The sequence below is a fragment of the Hemiscyllium ocellatum genome, chromosome 29, assembly GCF_020745735.1.
Source record: "Hemiscyllium ocellatum isolate sHemOce1 chromosome 29, sHemOce1.pat.X.cur, whole genome shotgun sequence".
NCBI lineage: Eukaryota > Metazoa > Chordata > Chondrichthyes > Orectolobiformes > Hemiscylliidae > Hemiscyllium > Hemiscyllium ocellatum.
The window spans coordinates 30,828,076-30,835,863 of NC_083429.1; the positions used below are offsets into that span (position 1 = coordinate 30,828,076).

Here is a 7,788-nt window from a genome sequence, read left to right on the forward strand (position 1 = left end):
AGAGCATACGGCTTTCATGTATTTATATTTCCAAATCCCCCTTTACAACTTCAGTGCACTTGAAGTAACTATGTTTAGAGTATTTAGGAAATACCAGTGAAGTGTTTGGAAGTCTGCATGCTGATACTTTGAAGCCAATTTGATGAAAATTGTTGATAAAGTCAGCCTGCATATTGACAGCTTCTTTTAAATTTGAGTTTCCTTGTCAGAAGAAAAATGGATGAAATGATTGTGTTTGTTTCATTCTTTAACATCTTCACAGTTAGGTTATACAGTCAACTTTTCAGGTTTAGTTTGATCTGTATCACTAATGTGGCCTTGACCCATCCTTTCCCACCAATTAATTTGATTAATTTCATTCCTGGTAATGAAAAGTCTTTGCAATTCTAGGAATAAAGGTAACTTTAGCAACAACTGTACTGTGGCCTCCTGGGATTCTGTGGTTTCTGATGTTAGCGGCTGAGATAAAGCATGACTTGGAGCAAGTTAAGGCAATGCAGAAGATTTTTTAAAAAGTTTAAGTCCATTAATACATCAGTTTCGTTCATTTCAAAAGTGAGACCTCATCTATGCAATGACTAAGTTCCACAGTGTGATTGTATTATTTGGCTTTACCACATTTAATTACATCTAGATTTGCCAAAACTGGATGTAGTTAGGAACAAAAAACAGAAATTGTCAGAGAAACTCAGTAGGTCTGGCAGCATCAGTGCAATGAATGTATTCAATGTTTCAGGTCCAGTGAAGCTTCTTCAGAATAGCTTTCAAATGAGGTCATTGGACCTGAAATATTGAAACTGCGTTCTCTCCACAGATGCTGTCAGACCTGCTGAGTTTCTCCAGCATTTTCTGTTTTAGTTTCAGACTTTCAGCATCAGCAGTTTTTTTTGTTTCTTGTTAGATGTAATTAATATTCATTGTCATCACATGATGAATCACCCTGCCCCCACACACACACACACACACACACACACACACACATTCCCTCAAACATGTTGCAACAAATATGCTTTGAAAGTATTATAGCTTCATGCATCCTAGATGATTCCATGCTGCCTTTATGGCTTATCTAATCAATGTAGTAACGATAACGAATTACTTCATTTACCCACAGTTGGATCAAATTACCCAAGATTGATTCCCTCAGACGAATTAAATGTCTGAGCCTTAGATTAAACATTCATAGGTTTTAGGCTCAAATGAAATGCAGAGACTTATCACCCAGGCAGGAGAAAAGTTATTGTATCATCTTAGTTCTCAATGTTTCTACAGAGACAATCCATATAGTCATGAACAATTATTGAATACGAATTAAATGAAAAAGGCATGAATTAAAAACACAACTGCTAACATTCTCAGACAAACTATTTGTTGTTTTATGTTCTTGGAGACTGAAATAATGCCAATTACTTGCAAGTAATGTCTGACGTCATTTTTGTGGTGAAACTTTTCAGGGTGAATGTCATACTGGTTTTAGGTTCCTTACATCTATTGTCTCTCTCAAACACAATTTAATAAATTGATGTCAAAAATGTGGCAAGTAATATCAACTAAATCAACAGGGTGAGACGAGATATTCTCTAAACAACCTGTTAGAATTGGCATTATACACTTCTGGAAAACGTGGGACTTGAATCCAACCTCGTGGCTCAGTGGTAGGGATATATCACAGCAGTTAGCTAATGCTCATCACTGGGCATAGTACCTACAGCTGATGCTATGGTGAGAAGAACATTTGTTTTGTGAAATGGTGGGGCAGCTGAGGGCCTTCAGCAACATGTTAGATTTGCCTATGCATGAGTGAATTGCTGGACGAGATGGCACTTTGGAGAGAAAAAACTTGACAGATTGGAAATAAAAATCCCAAGATGTTCATAACTTTGATGTTATTTCCTCATGAACATCAGCATCTTCCACAGGGTCAACTTCGCATGATTTTCCTTGGTTCTCACATTGCTTTGAATTCCTAATGAGATAAACAATGGTAACACACTAAAATTAATTCTCTCATTCTGCAGCAGTAAAGTTTCCAAAGATTATCCTATGAAAATAAAACATAAAGTGTGTGTGGCAAATTAATCTCTAAATGTGTTGCTGGTTAAAGCACAGCAGGTTAGGCAGCATCCAAGGAGCAGGAAATTCGACATTTCGGGCCAGAGCCCTTCATCAGGAATGAATCAGGACTCTGGCCCGAAACGTCGAATTTCCTGTTCCTTGGATGCTGCCTGACCTGCTGTGCTTTAGCCAGCAACACGTTTTCAGCTCTGATCTCCAGCATCTGCAGACCTCACTATTTACTCAAATTAATCTCTAAAGTCAGCTTCTTCCATAGAGTACAACCAACTCTGAATCATTGAATGTAGAACATAGGACATTGCAGCACAGGAACAGGTCCTTTGGTCAATGATGTTGTGCTGATCATGACACCAAATGAAACTAATCCCTTCTGCCTGCCCTTGGTCCATACCTCTCCATTCCTTGCACATTCATTTGCTTATCTAAAAATTTCTTAAATGCCCCCGTCATAGCAAAAACTAAATTTCCAGAAATTGCTGGAAAAGCTCAGCAGGTCTGGTAGCACCTGTGGAGAGAAATCAGGGTTAATGTTTTGGGTCCAGTTCTGAGTAGACCTGTTTTTCCAGCAATTTCTGTTTTTGTTTCTGATTTCCAGTGTACTCAGTTCTTTTGGTTCTTAAAACCTATTGTGTCATTGATTCATCTCACTCCATTTATTGTTGACTGCAGCCATGATGAGTTATTTCACCAAATCATGACAAACCAGGTAATGCCACTGTGAGGGATAAGGTTGTCTGGATAAAAGGGCTTTAAGGCAATCCAAGCAAGTTATTGTCCTGTAATTTACTTACTAAAATTCTCACAAAGATCTGGTAGAGTATAGCTCCCTGCTTCTCAAACCACAGTGCCCATTCTGACTGCCTCTGAGTGAAGCTGAATGACCTAGGCTCTGAGGGAATGAAATGAATGTTATATGTATTTGGATATTTGAGAAGAGGTAATAATTATTTATGAAACAGTGGCTAAATGTTTTTCCTTTCATTTTGTGATGTGCTTTTTTTTATTGTGAAGCTCCAATAAGGACCTAGAATTTAGATTTTATAAATGCACGGTAAGACATCTGTATTCTGTTGTCCTGTGTTCATGTTTGGGTAATTCCATTTCTCTCTCTTGACATGAAATGTAATTCATTCCTCTGTTCTCCACTGTTAGCCATTTTCTAACCCTATGTATTCTGTCCCTATTCAATAACACTTTCAATAAGTGTAAGGAGGTCGTGGACTTTGTCACTAAGATTGAGACTATCCATTCTGCTGCTCCAACAACTTCTCCGTCTCTTTACCTGCTAAGCTATCGCAGCCTGTCCTTCACCTTTATCCAGTTTTTCATTCATTTCTCACCTTTGAGTCATTTTATCTATGAGGCCTTGACACCAATTTTACTAAATTGTCCTGCTTTTCTGGTTCCCAACCTTACTGACATTATAAATAGCTCCCCCTTGTCAAGCATTTCTCTTTGCTTTTACATTGCTTCTTGAAAAAAAATACACCAGATTTCTCTGAGAAACTCTAAATCATTACCCTCCCTCTAGCCTCTTTTTCTCTTGTTTTGACTGTGACCATGGCACTGTATTGCATTTTATGTTTTTTGATTTCTCTGGAGCCTATTATAATAAATCATATCATCCTCATCTCCATGTGTCTCCCATGTTACTAGCTCAGGAGAATCATCCTTGTCAGGTTCCAAGTCACCCATCCCCCCCAAAACAGAGCGTCTCCGGCAACAGCTTCTCTCCTAGCCCACCTGACTTCTTCCAGAGCCAACCAGGAATCAATCCTTTATCCAATCCATCTCCTGGCCTGCATGTTATCTGAAGATTTGTAGTTAACTTGCATAGAGATACTGGTAATGGGTGCCTCCAATGTATACCTCAAACTGTACATTTCCTTTGTGTTAGAATGAGGCATCCAGTTCAAGCAGGGATCAAGCAATAGGGCTGGTTTTTAATGTAACTGACCAGCCTGGAATGGGTGGTCTATAGACAACATAGTGTGCTTACAGCACAAAAGGGAACTATTGGGCCCATACTGTTGGTGTTGTCCCTCTGAACAAGGAATTCCCCTCATGGCAGTCCCCGAACTTTCCCCAAAGCTGGAAACTGTTACTTTTTTCAGGTAGTCCTCAAATTGACTTTTGAAAGCTTCAATTGGCCCCAACTTCGCCACACTTTCAGTAAGACATGGGAAACCCAGACATCAGGGCTCCCCCATGTAGTCTGGAAGTGTGTGTGTCATTGCCAACTGATTTCTCCAAATGTACAGACCTGGCTTTCACTTCTACAAGGATGATTACGGAAGCAATGTTGATAACTCATATGGGGACTCATGTCTTTATCCTGGAAAGGTCAATTCTGAGCTTAGGTTTATTCTGGGCTCGTATGGGATGGTGATCCTGGCAGATTCATAGTGGGGATGTGGTCAGAAGTTTTGGGGGAAAATTGGAGACCTTGATCCTGGGGTTGACTTGGAGACTGTGGGGGCTGGGGAATGTTGATGGTTTTTGAAATAAGAGAGCTGGTATTTATTGCTTCAAGCCTGATAATTGCAACATCCTCCTGGTTGGAGCCCTGTTGTTTACTCTCGGAAACTTCAGTTCAGTTGAACTCTGATAACTGCGAGAGTACAAAACAAACTTAGTGCCTGTCTGAGGTTTAGAATTTCCTGTACATACATAGCAATGATTAGGGTTTGTTTCCTGTGTGCATAGTGCTCTGCAAATTATCTTGAACAATTGTTGATTCAGCAGTTATACTAGATTACTTACAGTGTGGAAACAGGCCCTTCGGCCCAACAAGTCCACACCGACCCGCCGAAGTGCAACCCACCCATACCCCTACATTTACCCCTTACCTAACACTACGGGCAATTTAGCATGGCCAATTCACCTGACCCGCACATCTTTGGACAGTGGGAGGAAACCGGAGCACCCGGAGGAAACCCACGCAGACATGGGGAGAACGTGCAAACTCCACACAGTCAGTCGCCTGAGTCGGGAATTGAACCCAGGTCTCAGGTGCTGTGAGGCAGCAGTGCTAACCACTGTGCCACCGTGCTGAGAAGCTTCTACTAAAGAACCAAAGAGCTTAGGTTGTGGCTTACCTAGAGTTGCAAGGGCAGTATCGATCTGTGAAATGAGAAGAATTTTACATTATTAGGAATTCTCTGCAATTAGAGCATTTTTTCATCATGCCAGTCTCTGTTGCTAGAAGATGATTTATTTAAGCTTTATTTGATTATTATTGCATTGAAGCCTTTCTCATCTGCATTTCTTACCTGTTTCATGATGTATTTGACTGCTCCTATAAAAGACTATAAGAAGGAACAGAAGTAGGCCAATCGGCCCCTCAGGCCTGCTCCACCATTCAATAGGATCATAGAACATAGAAAATACAGCGCAGTACAGGCTCTTCGGCCCTCGATGTTGCGCCGATCCAAGCCCACCTAACCTACACTAGCCCACTTTCCTCCATATGCCTATCCAATGCCCGTTTAAATGCCCATAAAGAGGGAGAGTCCACCACTGCTACTGGCAGGGCATTCCATGAACTCACGACTCGCTGAGTAAAGAATCTACCCCTAATATCAGTCCTATACCTACCACCCCTTAATTTAAAGCTATGCCCCCTCGTAATATCTGACTCCATACGTGGAAAAAGGTTCTCATCGTCAACCCAATCTAAACCCCTAATCATCTTGTACACCTCTATCAAGTCACCCCTAAACCTTCTTTTCTCCAATGACAGATCACGGCTGATCTGAAGTTCTTCACGTACATATTCCAATTCTTTCTCCATAACCCTTGATTCTTTGGCTATTCAAGAATCTATCTCACCTTTAAATATAAACACAGACTCTGCCTCCACAGTTCTCTATGGCAAGGAGTTCCAAAGACTCTCAACCCTCTGTGACAAGAAATCCCTTGCCATTTCAGTCTTAAATTGGCACCCCTATATTCCAAAACTTTTCCCTCTGGTTCTAGCCTTTCCCGCTGAGGGAAACATCCTTTCATCATTTGCCCTTTTAAGCTAGTTAAGAATCCTGTGTGTTTCAATGAGATCACCTCTTATTTTTCTAAATTCGAGTGAATAGAGTGCCAATCTGTTTAATCTTTGTTCAAAGGGCAATTTCTTTTTAACAGGGATCATCCTCATGAACCTTCACTGAATTGCCTCCAATGAAATAATATATTTCTTTAAATAAGTGGACCTTAAATAAACAGTATAATACTCTTCACAGAACTCGAGATGTGGTCTCACCAGCCCCTTATAAAAGATTTCCCTAATCTTGTACTCCAAGTCTCTTGAAGTAATAGCCAACATTGTGTTAGCTGCCCTGGTTACCTGTCTTTCGTGCTCCATTGCTTGTATTTGAACAGTGGATGGAATCTTTTCGCGTCATTGGAATTCCTACCTGTCAGCCAGAGAGCCACCAAGAGACTTGTAAGGGCCTTTGTTTTTGAGAAGACCCACTGAACCACTTGCCAATCAAGTGGTGCAGGTAGTCCATCTGCAGGCCTTCTCCTGGAGTCTAGATCCCGAGGGTAGAAATATTCCTCACTGAGCTCTGAGGCTCACAGTTCTTTTGTTCGTGGCCCCATTTGGAAGGTCTTGGCTGTTCCCAAAAAAAGAATAAGCCTCAGAGTTCCAGAATCACAGAGTGACCCAGGCCACGTGTAAACAAGTGGGGACAAGACCCACAGAATGGTGGTCATAGAGACAGGAAAGCAGAGGGTGCCTACAGCAAGGGCCTAGGAAGTGACCGTCAGTGTGTACCTCTTACCTGATATTCAACCCCTCAGCTACTAAGCACCTATAACAAGGGGGAAGTCTCCTAGTAAAATATATCGCATCATATCAACTGGTGAATGGGTCAACGCAAAAACAGAAATTGCTGGAGAAACTCAGCAGGTTCTTGCAGTGTCTGTGGAGAGAAAGCAGAATTAACATTTCATGTCTCGTGACCCTTCTTCAGAACTCAGGGTCACTGAACCCGAAAGGTTAATTCTGCTTTCTCTCTACAATTGCTGCCAGACCTGTTGAGTTTCTCCAGCAGTTTTTGTTTCAGATTTCCACCATCCACAGTTGTTCTGTGTTTTGTAAATGAGTCGGTATCTGTTATAACCGTCAGCTCACATTTGTACTTGATGTCAACAATTGATAAATTTACCTTTCCATTCACTGCCCCAGATCAGTAATGAAATGACAGAGACCAGAAAGACTAGAAATGTGACAGATCGCACAGGAAAACTACCTGTGAAGGAAAAGAAAAGCAGTTTGAGGTTCATCCAATGCACTTTAGCATTAATGGTTGGTGATCACTATGAATTAAATTATATTCTGGGTTTACTGGAATAAAAGGTACAAAATACAAAGTGAAGTTTCAATCAAATAAACATTTTTGTTTTAATTTTCATAGCTCACAATGACAAATAAATTTGCTCCCTCGGTTATTTGAATGATGCCTCAGTTCAGTTTTTATGACATAGCTTCAGGCAGCCTCAAAAACCTCAATAGCAATCTGATTCTATTCTAACCTCAAATGGATGGAAAAGTTTTGAACACACCTGTGCTTGAGTGGTTTTCAAATGTTTCCAGTGTGCAGTCTGGGTATCAAGATAGGCTGTTGCCCTTATTTTGCCAGTATCTTGACATTTCTGTGTTAACTTGTATTTAACTTCTGTTTTAGAGGACGCAAGGAAGGCTGGGGCTCTTAA

At 40.8% G+C, this 7,788-nt stretch overlaps 1 long non-coding RNA gene across 1 annotated transcript; it reads right to left on the bottom strand.

Moving 5' to 3' along the window:
* Positions 1 to 1,433: 1,433 nt before the first annotated feature.
* On the bottom strand, positions 1,434 to 7,325 carry LOC132829708 (uncharacterized). Its single transcript, XR_009646264.1, has 3 exons — positions 7,242 to 7,325; positions 5,175 to 5,199; positions 1,434 to 1,966 (listed from the first exon to the last, which is right to left on the bottom strand). It is a non-coding gene; the product is annotated as an uncharacterized LOC132829708 (long non-coding RNA).
* Between the last annotated feature and the right edge of the window lie 463 nt (positions 7,326 to 7,788).